Below are 19,542 nucleotides of genomic sequence, written 5' to 3'. Positions count from 1 at the left end.
ACTTCACATATGGAGGACCCTGGACGTGAACTTTGGTCTTCTTACTGCAAAGCAGCAGAGCTACCACTGCACCACTATGCCACCTGGGCAGATTTGTAGAAAATGAAATTTAATGTCAGTAAATTTAAAGTATTACAAGTAGGAAGTAAAATTGTTAGATTTGAAAACACAGAGGGAGGTCTGAAAATCGAAAGTCCACCTTATGAGAAGGATTTTGGAGTCATAGTGGACTCCAAGCTATCGACTTACAGTCAGTGTTCAGAAGCCACTAAGAAGGCTAACAAAATGTCGGGTTATATAGCGCCTTGATGTGTGGAGTACAAGTCACAGGAGGTTCTGCTCAAGCTTTATAACACACTGGTTAGGCCTCATCTGGAGTCCTGTGTGCAGTTTGGGTCTCCAGGACATAGCAGCACTAGAAAAAGTCCAGAGAAGAGCAACTAGGCTGATTCCAGGAGTGTGGGAGATGAGTTATGAGGAAAGATTAAAAGAGCTGAGCCTTTACAGTTTAAGCAAAAGAAGATCAAGAGGTGACATGATTGGAGTGTTTAAAATAATGAAGGGAATTAGAGTGTAGCAAGACTATGACTTTAAAATTAATTCATCAAGAACATGGGGGCACATTTGCAGACTTGTTAAGGAAAAATTTCACACAAATATTATGAAATTTCCACTATCCAGTGAACCACAGGCATAGAATAAGTGACCAAGTAGTGAGGTAGACAGTAGGACTTTAGGGACCTTCAAAATGCGACTTGATGTTATTTCGATAGGACTGGCCAGCTTTGTCCACATTGTTTTAATGTTCTAATTGCCTTTGGTACTCATTCTGAAGGAGAACAAAGTGGATCTTAATAAAGGTAAGTGAAGAAAACAGTGTTGGATAATGGATGGATGGAAGAAAAGAAATAAAAACAACAACAGCAACAACAATGCATTTCTTGTACAGCCCAACCTCATGCAAGGGGTGTCTCAATTGGCTTCAAAAGACCTTGTTTTTTATGAATATTTTTGAATATCTAGGAAGACAAGAATAAAAATTCCCCCCAAAAAAAAGAGTGTTAAGAAAGGCAATTAAGAGAGAGACACCATTCCAAGAAGGTTGTGAGTGCAGTAGGTTTCAAAAAATGGCATAATTACAACACAGAACCCGAGAAATCTTCTTCACAGAGCTCAATGGCCAATCTATCATGGCCACCTCAGAAGTACAATACAACAATATAAATGACTTTGTTCTCGCAAAGCATTCCTCACTGCGACAAATCTCAAGGCAAAACGTAAAAATGGAGTACACCACTCACTAAATACTAAACTCTCACTTACAAGTATGAAGATTTGTTCAAATACATCAAAACAAAGTAGAAACTAATGAACATAAATGAAAAGCAACATCTGTCTATCGGCTAATTGTAGAAACACAGCCAGATTGTAGAAAACAAGTCAGACAAGGCAGACACAGTCAGAGTCATGGAGACCTTGGCCAACAAGCCACCGCCCCCTGCTGGCCATTTGACAGCTGACTCAGTGCTGGACCAGCCAATCAAATGAAAGGATCCACCCACCCGATGATTCCAGTGCTCCTTTATTAGAGATGACTTCTTCATAGGCAGGGAAACAACTTGGCAGTAGAGCCGTGGCACCAAGTGCCACATGAAGATAAATAAAAATCAAGACTCTTCAACCTGGGTGGGTAAAAAGAAGGAGGCTTCTCAGTTTGTTTGCCATATGGAGCTATTCTTGATTTTATTTTTTTGCACGTGTATATTAACAGATTGCAGGCATGAAGCCACAGACACAGCTTGCCAAGCCTGGCCTTGTGTTCATGCCGCTGACTTTTTCCAATAATTTTTCAAGTAGCACCTCATTTAAGAACGTGTGTCTGACAGCTTCAAATAATACCTCACTTTATTATCCGATGAATCTGGCACTGCCAACGAGCCTCTGACTGATGGGTGTTACAGATTTCAGTGGAGAAGAGGAGATTGGAGTTCCATCAGAACAACCCCGTAATGCCTACATAACGATCAGGCGAGCACTTCTTTGTAGGGCCTTCATCAAGATCATAATTTCAACATACACAAAAAAAAAGCAATTTTAGTTCACAATTATTCACATATTATAAAAGCCGGTGGATAAGAACGTTTGAGAATGGATGAATGGCACAAGGGAATTGCTGTAATGCTTTGATTTCTTTAAACTCTTTACTTTGGCTGCTTTCCTTCATTTGCCCATTTTTTTTAATCCATTCTGATTTATTGTGGCATTCTTCATTGCCGTAGAGGATTTGGAATTTCTCTCAACTTGAATGCTTTCCTTTTAATGTACAGGGCTTGGATTTCACCTGCAAGGTAATTTTTCTGCCATAGCAATGCAGATTGTATCAGCGGCGAAGAAAGAAAATGTGAATTATATAGATGGATGATGCCTAGGGGCCGAAATCAGAGAAGGAGACGGACATAAAAGGTAATTCCAAATCAGTGCAGTTACATCTAATGGCCGTCATTTGGAAGATAGTTTTACAATAAATACGGTAGGCCCTGATACAGGCTCTTGCCCCCTCCACTTGTGTTTCCTGCCTGGTACCAAGTGCCACTGAGATAGGCTGTGCTCTCCACGACCCAGAATTGGATTAAGTAGGTTGTTCATGAGCAGGCACCATACCCAGAAAGACGCCAGTGCAGTCTGGTTCACAGTTAGGAAGGAAATTTTATTGCCGAATGGAAGAAGTGCAAGGGAAGCTGAACAGATGTAGAAAATGCAACACAAAAGAATCTCCAAAAAAAATAAAAGCTGTGCCAGTCAGTGACAATAATGATAATGTAACAGAAACAACAACATTTATTTATATAGCACATTTTCATACAAAAAGTAGCTCAAAGTGCTTTACATAATGAAGAAAAGAAAAATAAAAGACAAAATAAGAAATTAAAATAAGACAACATTAGTTGACATAGAAAAGGACTAAGGTCCGATGGCCAGGGTGGACAGAAAAAACAGAAAAAAAACTCCAGATGGCTGGAGAAAAAAATTAAATCTGCAGGGGTTCCAAGGCCACGGGACCACCCAGTCCCCTCTGGGCATTCTACTTAACATAAATGAAATAGTCCTCTTTGTAGTTAGGGAAAGATGGCAAATGGGTGAGCAGGCCTCAAAATAAACAATAAAATAGACGTATTTATCAGAATGAATCCTAGAAAGGCGGCACGGTGGCGCAGTGGGTAGCGCTGCTGTCTCACAGTAAGGAGACCCATCTGGGTTCACTTCCCGCGTCCTCCCTGCGTGGAGTTTGTATGTTCTCCCCGTGTCTGCGTGGGTTTCCTCCCACAGTCCAAAGACATGCAGGTTAGGTGCATTGGCGATCCTAAATTGTGCTTGGTGTGTGTGTGTGTGCCCTGTGGTGGGCTGGCACACTGCCCAGGGTTTGTTTCCTGCCATGCGTCCTATGTTGGCTGGGATTGGCTCCTGTGCCCCTGTAGTTAGGATATAGCAGGTTGGATAATGGATGGATGGATGAATCCTAGGAAGTGCACTGTAAGTCAGATTAGGAGGAGAACTTCTCCTACCTCAGAGTAGGACATGTCAAGTATTTACGAAGTGTTCTACTCTTTCTCAGAGCTAGGAGTAGGAGTCTTTGAGACTGAATAACATCACGGTTTTATGGCAGCCAGAGCCACAAAGTGCTACTTTTGATGACATTTTGTAGTTTCTTCAGAAATCGTGATGATGTTTTGTATCGGTGCTACAGGACTAGCGACGTCTTAAATATGTTCTGCGTTGAGTCGTGTCTTTCATAGCGTTGTCCTGTTTATATGCTCTATGTGTGTCGGTGTCCCCTGGAAACAAAGGGAGAAGGATACGCCGTGGAACCGTGACCCCTTCGTGGTAGTTTTCCCTGTGTAACGCATGTGCGCTTGGGAGTTGACCAAATGGACCAGAAAACAACAATTCCACGCCAGGCCAGGGGCGGCGGGTTGCAGTGAACCTCTCTCTTTTCTCTCCACAGAGAAATCTTGCCTATATCGATTACACTCTGAAAACGTCACTTCCTGTTCCGGCCCCGAGGATGTCACTTCCTTTGAACCGCCTATAAAAACCCCTCATCTTCCATACTTAATCAGTTCTGTTTTGGACTCTAACCTGTACACATTGTATGCAAACTTAAGCCTTTTGCAGCCTTTTGCGAGTGGCAGCACCAAACCTTCGTTGTGTATCTGGCTATTTATTTCACACCTGTCAAACCCATCGATTCCATTGCTATTTAAACATGAGGACGAAAGGAAAAAGAAATCACTTACAACACCGTTATTTCACAAGATGAAATAAAGAGCCGAGAAGGAACACCGATTCGAATCATTTTACACCCTTCCTGCATGCTGCTTTCTACGCCAGATATTAACAACTTCACCATCGCCACACAAAACCCCGGGGTTCTGGATTAGACAGATACGTCGAGGATTGTACGGTGAGACTGTTTTTTGACGTTTCGGGAGAGGAGTAAGTCAACAATATCATTCAAATATAACAACCGTAGGACACGTTCCAGCTGGGCAAGCTTCACATTCAATCTTTTTGGCTTTTATGTGTGTTTTCGAGTTTTCTGTGTCTTGGGGGGGTGTTTGTACTGTATATATATATTTTTTGTGCCTTTCGATAATTACGTAGAGCCATTCACTTTCTGGGTGTGTGTTGTGTGGGGGCTTTGGAGAGCGTGAAGTATATGTATCATTTTGTTGTTTGTTCCTTTTCACCATCAGTATAAACTGCTCAGAAAACTAAAGGCACACTATTTAATATGAGTATAGCATCAATTCAACAAAACGTCTAGGCTATTGATCTGGTACGTTAAGTAACAGAGGGGCTTGTTCATCATTTTCAGCTGCTTTGGTGCACTAGAGGGGCAACAAAGAGACGACCCCCAAAACAGGAATGAATGGTTTAACAGCTGGAGGCCACTCACATTTGTCCCTCCTCCTCTGTTTTGTCACCCATTTTGCATTTGGCTACGGCCAGTGTCAATCCTGGCCCCATGAGGCCATACCTGGACCTTACAGAGGTGGCACAGGTAGTCCAACTTCTCCAGGATGGCACATCAATACGTGGCATTGCCAGAAGGTTTGTCTCCCAGCACTGTCTCCAGGAAACAGGCAGTTACTCTAGGAAAGCTGGACAGGGCCACAGAAGGTCCTTAACCCATCAGCAGGACTGACCAGTATCTGCTCCTTTGGGCAAGGAGGAACAGGATGAGCACTGCCAGAGCCCTACAAAATGACCTCCAGCAGGCCAATGGTGTGAATGTCTCTGACCAAACAATCAGAAACAGACTTGATGAGGTTGACCTTTAATTTTTTGTGTGTGTGTGTGTGAACTGTTTTACTTTGAATTTTAACTAAAACTTTAAAAAAAGATGATATTTTGTCTGTGGAATCATTTTGGCACATCAGACTTTTGTTGAATCCCATTTTAAAGTTAGAGCTGCTGAACTTTGGTAATTTTGGAAAAACACAGCTACACGTGCTGAGGGAGAAAGTGGTCTCATAGACAGAATTCATTTACACAACGTACAGATTAATAGCCTAAGAAAATTCTTCTAGACACAACTGCATACATCAACACGTCACCAAGTGCACACAAAGTACACACAACTTAACTTCCATACCACAGGCAATGTCACAGAGGACCTAACAGCCACACAACTTAAAACACAAGCTTGGGCGCCGTAAACGTTGCATGGTAGGTATTGTGTAGATAAAATCTAACTTAATCTAATTAAGTCGAGAGAAAAGTGCTCCATCCATCCTGCTATATCCTAACTACAGGGTCATGGGGGTCTGCTGGAGCCAATAGATGGATTATTATTATAATTATTATTATAAACATGTAATTCCAAACCATCAACATAAATACAGTAGAAAAGGTCTATCTAGTGTCCATTACTCTACCAATGCAGATTTATTTCCAATCCTCCATGTGATATGTTTCGAGTCACCAATGCAGCCTAATGTCACAATCGGGACAGCATGTGGCATCTCTGTCAAACTGACATCTTTTTAGAAGTTCAGGGTTTCCAGTACATTCCACCTTTCCCAGGACATGCATTCCAATCTCTGTCATTTTCTGGTAACTCTTAGCTAGTTAGGACAGCTCACAAGCTCTCCAAAATTTTCATGATGACAGGATGAGTTTCCAAGATTAGAAAAACTGAATTTGTGTCACCCTGAGAATTCTGAGCCATTTAGGACCATTTTCATACTGCTGAGACACTTATTTTTTTTCTCCAGCCGTCTGGAGTTTTTTCGTTTTTTCTGCCCACCCTGGCCATCGGACCTTACTCTTATTCTATGTTAATTAATGTTGACTTATTTTGTTTTCTTACTGTGTCTTTTATTTTTCTATTCTTCATTATGTAAAGCACTTTGAGCTACATTTTTTGTAGGAAGATGTGCTATAGAAATAAATGTTGTTGTTAAGGACTTCACTGCTCGGTCCAGGAATTTGTATTGTTATTTCAATAGATTTCCAGAATCAGCAGTCTACAGTATATTGTGTTCCAAATTATTATGCACATGTCTTGTTTGTTTTTTTCCTAAACATTCAGTTTGATGAAGGTTTCTTACTTATTACTTACTCTGCTCACTTCGCTTGCTAACTCCCCCTTGCCTGTGCTACGCGCCAGCCACTTCACGTCTCTGCTGCTCCCGTTGTGAAGAACCCCAAGGAAAGGTGGCTGCTCCTCCAAAACCCCCCCTTAAATGGTAATACAATGGGAAACAAATACAATTCTTTTTTTACCTCCTCTTTGCTCAATCAGCTGCTGGTTTGCTGCAGCTGCTGCCATTCCATGTGATCTTCATCATATGCGTGTCGAACATTTAAAAGCCTGTACAGCGGCTGTCCTACTCTTTGTCTTTTATTTCCTGCCCTGGGCCTGGTTAAATCTCTTGGCACAGAGTCTCATCTCACAGGACATGAGTTCCTGATATTTTTTAGTTCATAATTTAAAAACGGAATAAGAATCTGAAAATCTAACAACATCACAATACAGTTAGAAAAGTTCTGAAAAGGATGATACCAAACATACAGTATATATGTAGGTTTTAAAATAAATCTGATTTAAAGCACGGCTCTTCAAACATTTAAAAGCCTGTACAGCGGCTGTCCTACTCTTTGTCTTTTATTTCCGGCCCCAGGTGTGGTTAAATCTTTTGGCACAAAGTCTTGTCTCATGCGGCGTGAGTTCTTGATATCTTTTAGTTTATAATTTAAAAATGGAATAAGAATCTGAAAATCAAACAACATCACATTAAAGTTCGATAAATTCTGAAAAGAATGATTTTATTTTAAGGTTTTAAAATAAGTCTGATTTAAAGTGTGACAAAAAACGTGACATAAAATTGCAGCACTTTTAGGCTTAGGATTTTATATATAGAGTGTAGATTATTTCCTAATGTGGGTGTTACTACAAGCAAAACTACTGATAATGAAAGAAGCTCTTTTTAATATTTTCAAAAGAACACCAAATATATTCTTCCAAATTAAATGCAGTTTTGAAAACATTCAATAGATCATAATGAACTCTGTGATCTGTAGATGGCGCTACTGAGCCCCATGGCAACAACAACAACAACAACATTTATTTCTATAGCACATTTTCATACAAACAGTAGCTCAAAGTGCTTTACATATTAAAGAATAGAAAAATGAAAGACACAATTATAAAACAAAATAAATCAACATTAATTAACATCGAATAAGAGTAAGGTTCAATGGCCAGGGGGGACAGAAAAAACAAAAAAACTCCAGACGGCTGGAGAAAAAATAAAAATAAAATCTGTAGGGATTCCAGACCATGAGACCGCCCAGTCCCCTCTGGGCATTCTACCTAATATAAATGAAACAGTCCTCTTTGGATTTAGGATTCTCACGGAAGGGCTTGATGATGATGATGGTCACGTAGACTTCTGCCTTTTAATCCGTCCATCATTGTTGGAGCATCATGGCCCCAAACACAATGGCACCACCATAAAATCCCGGGTTCAAACACTAATTTATTTTAGCAAATATCTTCACACGGGTTCTTCTCGAGCACAATTCCTTCCTTTTTCTCTTCCTTTCGAGTTTCGCCCTATGCCTCCCTCAAACAATTTTCTTTTTCCAGTGAACTCTCTAACACATAATTTTAGATTGGACTCCTTCCCTTTTATCATCGTAGATCAGTTTAAATATCTCGGGGTAAACATCACAAGTAAATATAAAGCATTTTTTCAACAAAATCTTGCTGTCTGTGTGGAAAAACTTAAACAAGACGTGTGTAGATGGTCTACCTTCCATCTCACTTTAGCAGGGAGAACCAACACTGTCAAGATGAATATCCTTCCCAAGCTTCTTTTGTATTCCGCAGCACTCCCTTATACATTAATAAATCTCTTTTGTAAGAAATTCGATTCAATCATAACGTCATTTATTTGGAATTCGAAACATCCACGCAATTCAAAGGGCAACCTTACACTGACCTAAAGGAGAAGGTGGCATGGCACTACCTAACTTTCAATTTTATTGCTGGGCGACAAATATACAAGCTATGAAAACCTGGACATGGACACAAACAGATGAGCACTGTCACGCATGTGTGTCTGAGGATCTACTTGTTGGCCCATTCGAGGTAAACGGTAACCCACCAGAGCTAGGAGGGACTCTGTCACTAACTCTGTTTCCTTCTCTCCCCACAGCTTCCAGAAACCTCCCAATGAGGGAAATTAGCTCCGCCTCTTCCGGTCCTCCCATTATAAGAAGACTGGGTGCCTCCACTAATTTGTATTGTAAGGAGACCATTTTCGATGATAGAAAGCTTGAGGAAAACCTTCCTTTGTTACACCAGCTAGAGTTAACGCTGAAGCTATTTTCTGTTTTGTACCCTGTAGCCTTATGTTAAGTGTTACCAGAAGGCACCTGTTTAAGTTTACCGAGAGGTTTGAGAGAATTAAAAGGGATTACCCGGCAGGAGTAACCAAATACTTGTAATTTGTTCCGGCTCTGTTTGAAGCTGTGTTCGGTCAGCTCACAACACACGCAGGCTTAGTCCACAACAGAAATAAAATCCTGCAGCACTTCTTTATATTCCTTGCTTTGTATCCCAGTAAATACTACTTATTGCCAATTTACTAACAACCCAATTGTGCTTCGCTCACTCAGAATATGAATCCAGTGTAGGAAACACTTCAAGATAGAGAAGCTTTTATGTGTCGCACCTCTACAAGATAGCCACCTTTTTCCACCCTCTCAAACTTACAGTTTTTAATGTTTGGAAAACATACGAGATTGAATCATTTAGAGATTTGAATATACCTGTATGTAATATCTTTTCATCCTACAAATGATTACTCATCAAATTTAACTTCCAATCAACACAATTTTTCCACTACTTCCAATGGAAATGGAAACTGCCCAATTTTCTTGTCCACAAGAAATATTGATCAGTCTTTAAGACTCAGACAGCATCTCTATAATAATATAAAAACATTTTAAGGTCCCTTCCTTTCAAAGATCCCAGAGTACAGTGGGACAAGAATCTCTTGATCAACATTTCAGAAAAGGAATGGAAGGCAGCCATGCCCAGAATTCACTCAAACTCCATATGCACAAAGCATACAATCAGTCAGTCAGTCAGTCATTACCCAATCTGCTATATCCTAACCCAGGGTCACAGGGGTCTGCTGGGGCCAATCCCAGCCAACACAGGGCACAAGGGAGGACCCGGGAAGCAAACCCAGGACTCCTTACAACAAGGCAGAAGCACTACCACTTCGCCACCGTGCCGCCCTGCATACAATTATTCAACTTCAAATCTGTTATCAAGAACGTCTATTGTCTAAAATTTTTCCAGGGAAAAATCCAACCTGCAAACGTTGCAATCAAGCTCCAGCCTCACTGGGCCACATGTTTTGGGCCTGATCCAAATTAACATTATTCTGGACCAAACTCTTTTTATCAGACAGCCTTGTTGTCACAATCCCTCCAAATCCACTAACAGCTGTGTCTGGTGGACCCCCAGTGGAAAAGGACAAACAAACTGTAACTGCCATACAGTAATGGTAATAGTAATGTAACACTATTAGCACGTAGACTTATCTTGCTCAACTGGAAGAATTATAGCCCACATCTTTTAAGTCAGTGGGGAACTCATGTTGCATAATATCTGAAATTGGAAAATATCAAATTCTCACTCAGAGGATCTGTTCAAAACATTTTTTTTTTAAACCGTGGCAGGATCTATTCAATACCATTTTAAAATAAGCATTTAAATTTGGGAACACTTTGAAAACACATCAGATCTGAATGGGAAAAAATTCCTGCTGGCTATCTCTGCTGATATGGACTGATATGGTGATGAGTTAGGAACGAAAGGATGGCAGCCACATTTTTTGATGGAAATGAAAATGATCAACCTACAGAGGGCTGAATTCAAAAACACCTCAAAAATCAAAGTGAATTGATAAAATTTTACGAGTGTTAAGACATCAATCAATTGTAACGAGTGCAGAATGCTGCTGCTAGAATACTAACTAGGAAAAGAAAATCTGAGCACATCACACCAGTTGTAATGTCACTACACTGGTTACCTGTGTCATTCAAAATTGACTTTCAAATACTGCTTATGGTGTGTCCTGCCGTGGGTTGGCACCCTGCCCAGGATTGGTTCCTGCCTTGTGCCCTGTGTTGGCTGGGATTGGCTCCAGCAGACCCCCGTGACCCTGTGTTCGGATTCAGTGTGTTGGAAGATGGATGGATGGATGGATACTGCTTATGGTTTACAAAGCCTTCAATAATCTGCTCTATCTTATATTTCAGAATGTCTGACATCTTACACTCCAAATCGTAACCTTAGATCTTCAAGTGAGTGTCTGCTTGGAATTCCAAGAGCTAAACTTAAAAGAAGTGGTGAGGTGGGCGGGCGGCCTTCTGCTGTTATGCACCTAAAATCTGGAATAGCCTGCCAGTAGGAATTTGCCAGGCTAATACAGTGGAACACTTTAAAAAACTGCTAAAACTCATTCCTTTAATATGGCTTTGTCATATCTTCATTTTAGTTTAATCCTGATGCTCTGTATATGCATTTAACTATCATTATCATTCATGGTGCCTCTGAAATCCGTACTAACCCCAAACTTCCTCTGCTGTTCTTTTTCTGTTTTTCTGTGGAGTCGATCTACCTGATCAAAGCACCGTGATGTCCCTACATTGATAGATTAAAGGCCAGAGGTCCACATGACCATCATCATCAAGTTCTTCCATGTGAACCCTGAATACAATAAGGACTGATTCAGGTCATTGATGTTAAAATCCTGATACTCTGTATCTCCAACTCATTATCATTACTATTCATGGTGGCTCTAAAATCTGTACTAACCCCTACTCTCTCTTCGGTTTCCTTTTCCGGTGTCCTTTCTACTCAAAGCACTGTGATGTTCCAACAATGATGGATGGATTAAAAGCCAGAAGTCTGTATGACCATCATTACATCAAGTGACTCCGTGAGAATCCTAACTACAAAGAGGACTGTTTCATTTACGTTAGGTAGAATGCCCAGAGGGGACTGGGTGGTCTTGTGGCCTGGAACCCCTGCAGATTTTATTTTTTTCTCCAGTCGTCTGGAGAAGTTTTTTTTTTGTTTTGTTTTTTCTGTCCACCCTGGCCATCGGACCTTACTCCTTTTCTATGTTTATTAATGTTGTCTTATTTTTATTTCTTATTTTGTCTTTTATTTTTTTTCTTCATTATGTAAAGCACTTTGAGCTACTTTTTGTATGAAAATGTGTTATATAAATAAATGTTGTTGTTAAGTAGAATGCCTTGAGGGTGCTGGGTGGTCTCGTGGCCTCAGAACCCCTGCAGATTTTTTTTTTTTCACCAGCCATCTGAAGTTTTTTTTTTTTTGTGTTTTATCTGTCCTCCCTGGCCTTCGGACCTTACTTTATTCTTTGATAATTAGTATTTCCTAATTTTATTTCTTATATATTTTGTCTTTTTTTTCTTTTTCTTTGAGCTCCATCATTTGTATGAAGATGTGCTATTAAAATTAAATGAAGTTCTTGTTATTGTTAACCATTGATTTCAATAAGAAGAAGTACGTTTTCTGAAACCCTGCTCGCTGCGAAAAAACTAAGGCCCGAATAGTGTCACTGTAAACAACTGGAAATAACTTTTTAAGTGGTTTCGGCTAAAACATCACAAAAACTCTTAGGGGTGAAGAGTGTCATCGAAAATAATAGTAAACTAGGGGGCTTTGCTCCCTGCTTGCTTCGCGAGCCCTCCCACTTCTCCCCAATCCCGGGGCACACCACACACCAGCCGTTTCGCATCTCTGCCGCTTGCATTGTAAACGCACACTTTGGAGATTCGGACGGATCACCTGCTTGCTTACTGCTCCTCCTGCCATGCTACGTATTCTGCTTCTTGCGCTGTGCATCGATCGTTTCAAAGCCTGAACAGCAGCTGCACTCGCTGTGCTCCCCATCTCTAGGTGCTCAAAGCGAATGCCACTTCGCATCTCTGCCGCTCGCATTGTAAAGTGGGTGGGGGCTGAATTCACATCTCTTTTCGACGAGCCGCTCTTTCTTCTTTGCTTAGTTGTTCACGCGTCATCTAGAACGTATAACATTTTTAACAGCTGGGAGCACATGAAGTGTGTCTGCCAAAAGCATTCCTGCAACTTCGAGGTTAGGTGTCCGTGAACTTGTTTTAAACTGTTTGTAAGTAGGGAGTGACGTGCAAAAGTCACCGTCTCACGGGTCTTGCCTCCTAAGGTTATAATGCCTAGCCTCGCGTGACGTCAAAGTGTCTCTCCGAGATGATCACGTCTCGACCCAAGATTTTTTTATATAATAGATAGATAACTTTACCAGCAGTTTCTGTTCAAACGTTAAGCCTTGAATTGGCCCATAGTTTCCCAGACTGGAGACTCAGTAAGCCTCTGCCACGTTTTTATATTCTCCCCATGAAAATCATCAAGAGCAATCGAGACAAGAAGCTCCCTTGGCCGAATGAAATGCCCAAATAGCAGTTGATTGCTGCTACGTTTCTTTTTTAAGCAAGTAAATGGAGGAGAAATGAAAAATAGCTTATGGTTTTCTCTATCAAAGTAACAAAATAACTATCACTACTGAATTCTAGTAGGCCCAGAAAGCCCAGTCCATAAAACAAAGCCAGGCTTACAGTAAGCCTCTCGTTACATTAATGGTTGTCTGCCAAGGTTAATCTTCCTGGCGCTTTCATTGTGCCTTTGAAGGGATGTGAAAGGAGGCAGGAAAGTTGTATCTCCCCATTTAATGACTTTAAAACATGCAAATTAAAGAGTTAACAATTATCAGCCTGCTTTTAAGACTTTCTTCTATTCTTTCTTTTTTATCCGTTCACTGTTTAGCTTTTACAAAGACTACAAACCCCCGGCTGCATATTGAGAATTCAATTAAAGGCTGTGAATGTTTTAATTACATTGCATAGATTTCCTGCCACACAAATGACTGCATGCCGTCTCAAACAGAAAGGTAACGCGCTCTCATTATATAAAAGTGCAAAAACCTGAGGTGTGCAACCAAAAAAAAACACAATGTTATGTGCATCTGAATTATAATAACTTTTTCAGTGTTATTCTTAATTATCACCTTTAAATGTGATGGTTCACTCCTTCATCTTGTGAACACAAAAAAAGCAGGTATAAAAAAAATTGTATTAACGGAAGTGGAGAATATTAGCAACTCCAGATCTTGCATTTCGGAAAAAAAAAAAACGTATTTATTAACAACTGGATAGGCAGGCATTCAGTCTTGGTGAGGATTTCCTACCCGGCCAGACCATAATGGCTAGAGTACACTCCAAAAACTGGACAAAAAACTTTAAATGAGAGCTGTTTTGCTTTTATTTAACAAAAATATCTGCCAGCGGGGCAAGAACAATTTACTTGAGAAGATTTCTTAAAGTAAGCTAAATAATCGTCAATAATTCTTACAATAAGAAAAACACGATTTAATGTCATAATATAAATACTTTTCACTAGTTTAGATTTTACTTTTTGCAGTTGTGATGGACGGCCGGCAACTCAACCCGGCTGACACACCTAGAATGCTAGATGGCAACTTTCCTGCAGCTTAGCGGTGCCCCGGGCACCATGGGAGATGGAGTTTGGCTTCACAGCCCTGCTGGATACCGTGGGTGCCGCCAGGTGAAGCTGCAGGGAGATACGGGGACTTCTGTTTCCCATATAGAAGAAAATACAAGTCTCCATCTGACCCAGAAGTGCTGATGAATCAAATGGACAGAAGGACAGAAGCACTTCCGGGTCAATGACTATAAAAAGGACTGGTGGAAACTCAGCAAGAGAGCCGGAGTTGGGAGGGAGTGTGACGGATCTTCTGGGAGGAGAAAAGGAGAGCATTATCGTCATGTTTATTGTATGCTTGGTGGAGATGGTGCTTTGGAGGCACTATGAATAAAGAAGAGATTGAAAATCTGCTTAGTGCTTTTAAACTTGTGTCCAGAGCATCTGTCTGTTGGGTCTTATGGGGCAACAGTGCCCTCTAATGTCCACACAGTGTACCATTGGAGACATAACCCGGCTGGGATGGTCCTCAGATTTTGTCCAAGTTGGAAGACCCAGATAATGGATGTTGGTAGCATGTACTGATACAGCTCATTGTCACACCATATGTCACGCCACCTCAGTTAGCACTTATCAAAATTATTTATAAACTATGGGTCGTGACCCCAAAATGAGCCATGGTTTGCTACCTTTTAAGTGGCATCATCCTATTCCTAATATACCCTTCATTTCTAAAATTCTAGAAAAAATAACGGGCGTTCAACTTTACTCTCATTTATCTCAAAGTAATCTGTATGAACAGTTCCAGTCTGGTTTTCACCCCCTCCATAGTACAGAAACAGCACTTATCAAAATGACTAACAACCTCCTTATGGCAGCTGATTCTGCTTTAATTTCTATTCTCATCCTTCTTGATCTGAGTGCAGCCTTTGACACTATTTGTCACACTACTCTTTAACGCGCACACGTGCCGGTCCCGGGACATAACAGCATTTTAAAAATGTTACAGTAATGTGTGCATGCCCATCTGCCATGCATCTCGACATACCCATCAAATGAAACTTCAAAGTCTCGTCTTAACGATGATATAAACCATTTTGACAACAACCACAGCACTGACACTAAAGCCTTTTTTACAGAGAAGTACATACTTTTAAGAGTTGACTTTCCCTACCTTTGAAGACCCCCTGCAAGTCAAACATCAATATTTCCGAGCAGTATTGATCTCATTCTGTCCGTAAGGCTCCAGCGAATATAATCCAGTAAAACGATTAGGTCCAAAACACACGATATATCCTCAAAGGGACAAAAACTCCAGAAAACGTTTCATAACTTGAGACTAGCTACGTAATTTTTTTTCATTTCTATTGATCATATCAGACGTAATTTGTTTCTGTCGGCGATAACCATGCTACAGCATGTAACACGGAAGTGTTAGCTTCTGATTGACACCTAAGTTGGCCAATTACGATGGGTCTGGGGTTGACTGGCACCTCGTATAGCCAACGAGTGTCACAGACAGCTGAACGATGACGTACAACTCCAAACCCTGGTAGAATCTACCAGTTTGATTGGACACTGTGACTGACACTCAAAACTTACAGCCAATGAGCAGCCGAGCATTTTGATATGTAACTTGCCATACTAACTTGTAAACAAACGATCGGAGCTGCGAAGGTGGCATTTGTGCCAGTCTGCAGAGTTGGGGCGTGGTTGTTTATTGTGATTTCGCCAAGTTTTTTCGCATTTTAAATATGAATAAATGTACCGATAAATGTAAATAAACGGTCGATTAAATAATAGATGCATGTACGCGGCGTGAAAGTATTCAACCGGCCTAGGAGACGTCTAATGGCAGAGAGCGACATGTGCCACGCCCTTGTGCTTTCTGCTTGCTAGTGATTGCTGCCATCAAGTGGCACATGGAAAAACGCTGAGCTGTGTTGTAACAGTTTGTAAAAGAAATATATATAGTTTGTGTGCATTTTATAAAAAAAAAAAGTAAAAAATAAAAAATATAAATATATTTTTGGCCCATAGGACTTGTATTGACTATTTTTACATAGAAATGTGTATTTTTATTGTTTTTATTATTTTTATAACTAATAGAGTGACACTGTGTGTAGATATAGATTCCTTTAGGTGTAAGCTGTCAGTAGAGCCCTCATTGATGTATGTGGGTTGAAGCATTCAAAAGTTATTACACTTTTCACATACGTTCCAAAATGTGGATAATGGTCCCTCTAAAAGCCCTGGGCATGCCCACATAAAACTGGTGTAAAAATGTCATTTTTACTGGTATTCTTTTCAAATTTGAAATGTGAGTAGTCAACAAGTTATTCTGTTGGTACATAGTGTGTTTCTGTCCCCACCTACCTACTGCAGCTTTATTTTCCTTTATTTTCTATATTATTCCTATATTATCTTATTTTATTTTTTGTGAGTTCTAATGTGCATAACTTTTGATCAGTCACACCTACAGTGATTCTGACTACTAAGGGTGAAACTAGAGAATGTGACCTTTACAAAGAGACCAAACATGTGTTTATACTCCAGATAGTCCAATAACAGCAATGATTCGAATTTGGAGAGGTCGAATTACAAGCGATTTAGCAAAAATTACCCCGCTTGATAAGGGGTTAATAGATTATCTTTGATTGGCATTACCCACACTCCACTAGATTGGTTCAGATTCTACCTCTTAGGCCACACTCAGATCATTCAGCTTAAAACTTTCACATTCCAACCCACCGCTGTTACTTCAGGTGGGCTCTGTCCTGGGGACCCTACCTTTCATTATTTACCTCCTTCCCCTTGGTAATATCTTTTGTAAATATAGCATTAGCTTCCACTGTTATGCTGATGACACCCAGCTCCATCTCACTAGCAAACCTACTTTTTCCTTTCCACCCTCCTCGCTTATTGATTGCATAGCAGAAATCAAATCCTGGTTTTCTTCAAATTTTCTTAGATTAAATAACAAGTGACAAAACTGAGGGTCTGCTCATTGGTACAAAATCCACATTATCCAAAACTGATCATTTTCATTTGTTATTGATAATTCCTCTGTCTCCCCTTCCCCACAGGTGTCATCCTTGACAGTACTTTATCCTTTCAGTCCCACATCAATAACATCTCCCGGTCTGCGTGTTTCCACTTACGAAACTTTAATCATATTCGTCCCTCCCTCACTCCCCACTCCACTGCTATCCTCGTTCTTGGCCTTGTCACTTCTCGTCTGGATTATTGCAATTCCCTTTTCTTTGGTCTTTCTCACATATCTCTTTATAGCCTTCAAATGGTCCAGAATTCAGCTGCCCACCCACATCATTACTAGAACCCCCTCTATTCTCCATATCACTCCCAGCTTCACTGGCTTCCAGTTAATTTGCGTATTTAATTCAAATTTCTTCTGTTAACTTTTAAGGCTCTCCACAACCTTGCCCCTCCATATCTGTCCGACCTCCTCCTCCATGTTGCCATTCCCTCCGCTGCCCTTAGATCCTTTTCCTCCATCCACTTGACTGTCCCCTTCATCCATCTTACTACCATGCTCTGGAACTCACTACCATCTGAGCTTAAAAATTTTCACTTGTCAAATCTAAACTTAAATCTTATTTGTTTTATCTCTTTGATTACAATTGCTCTGTCTGATTTTAACTTTTGGATTTTACTTTTGTTTATAATCTGTTTGTTTATCTATTGTTCGGTGTCCTCGAGTGTTTAGAAAGGTGCCTACACATAAATAAAATGTATTATCATTATTATTAAAGGACCCGAGTGCAGTCGTGCAACGGGTGGCACTTCAGCACCACACTAGTAAATGGAATGGGGCAATGGGAGTTTTTTTTTTTTTTTACAGTGGCTGGAGTCCCAGTCCTGCCACCAACACTGAGTTTTCCCTGCTTACAGAGCTGGGTGAAGGTTAACGTCATACCCAGGATGGAGCAATTGCACACTGAGGCCCTTGCTCAAGTGCCCAACAGAATGGAATGACTTCTGCTATATATGAGATTTGAATTGGCAACCTTGCGATTGCTGGCACAGATCCCTAGCCTCAGAGCCACAACTCCAACCACTGGATGAGGAACACATGGATATTTTGAATAGTTCGTCCCCAACTGGAGCTCAGCCTGGACACTGGCAAGGTTACCTGGGAATTATAGTACAGGATGGTGACCCTGACAAGTCCTTGGATGGGTGCTGTTAAGAACGGAGCTCCCTCTTTTGAGGAGCTTTCATATGACCTTCCGACTTACAGTGCCACAGCAGAGGAAGTGCTCCCAGGTCCCAGGCCGGAATTAAAGATAAATAGACATAATGCATCTATTTTGTTTTTTTATTTTTACCAGCAAATTTTCCTTCATAACTGTTTGAATGAAGTGGAGTGATAATCCGAAGCTGCGCAATCTTTTCCCAGTTTGACAAAAAAGGGTAATATTGGCAAAGCTGAGCTGAACTTGCATTAAGAGATAGTGGAGTTCATCATTTGAGTATAAAAGATGTTGCCACACATGAAGCCATCTTTTTTTCTTCCTGTCCGCAGATCTTTTTTACTTCACTCTAAGGGCACTTTATTCGATTCTGCCTTGAAGGTGCATATATTTTTCTAGATAATTCAAAACTGTTCCCTTAAAATAATCTCCAGACTAAACAAAAACTCCAAATGGCTGACTTTTTTTTTTTTTTTTATTCCAGTCAGTTTCTACCTGTTTAGTTATCCTCAACGGCTTCTGTTCTTCAGAAAAATAGGACAACTTAGCAAGTAGAGAAGGTGATATTTTCCGAAAGCGGCAACAATTTCGCACAACACTAATAGGCTCAGCAGGACGGTGATCAGCTTTTCTTCTAATATGATTGCGGCAGGTAGGGCTGATGTCTTGTTGCTCAAAAGCAATTTAAATGTCTTTCTAAAAAGCTTGCATCCTCGATTACCGTTTCACTGAAACACAACCTGCCTGATACACTTTAATTAAATTCACAGTTGCAATCATTTTTACTTAACCGAGTCGTAGAGACAAAAAAAGGTTTTCCGAGAAGGATGTTGCTTGTGAACTGTCAAGACAGTCCTGGTGCCAGGAAGCCACGTCTGAAGCTTTCTCATATTCTTATGACATCCTTCACGCACATTAAAGCAGGTGCTCAATTATTTATTGTTGTAAAATGTAAGATTAATATAAAGCATAAACTAAATTGGCACGGGTTACTTTAAATTTCTTGTATGAAATATTAACCTCCTGGTGTATAATTATGCAGGAAGGTTTCATTACTCAAATACTTGTACTCAGTCCTATCCAGATTTCATTCTTTAATAAACTTTTAGGGCAGACTTTTACGTTTTTGAAGAAGTGCTCTGCAGGCAAAAAACAATAAGAACGAAAAAGCACTTATGCCCCTTTGGATTTCATTTCACTTTAAATTGAAATCCATTGAAGTTCATATAGTGCCTT

Source organism: Polypterus senegalus, chromosome 2 (genome assembly GCF_016835505.1).
Source record: "Polypterus senegalus isolate Bchr_013 chromosome 2, ASM1683550v1, whole genome shotgun sequence".
Taxonomy (NCBI): domain Eukaryota; kingdom Metazoa; phylum Chordata; class Cladistia; order Polypteriformes; family Polypteridae; genus Polypterus; species Polypterus senegalus.
Note: the sequence above shows the minus strand (reverse complement) of the source record.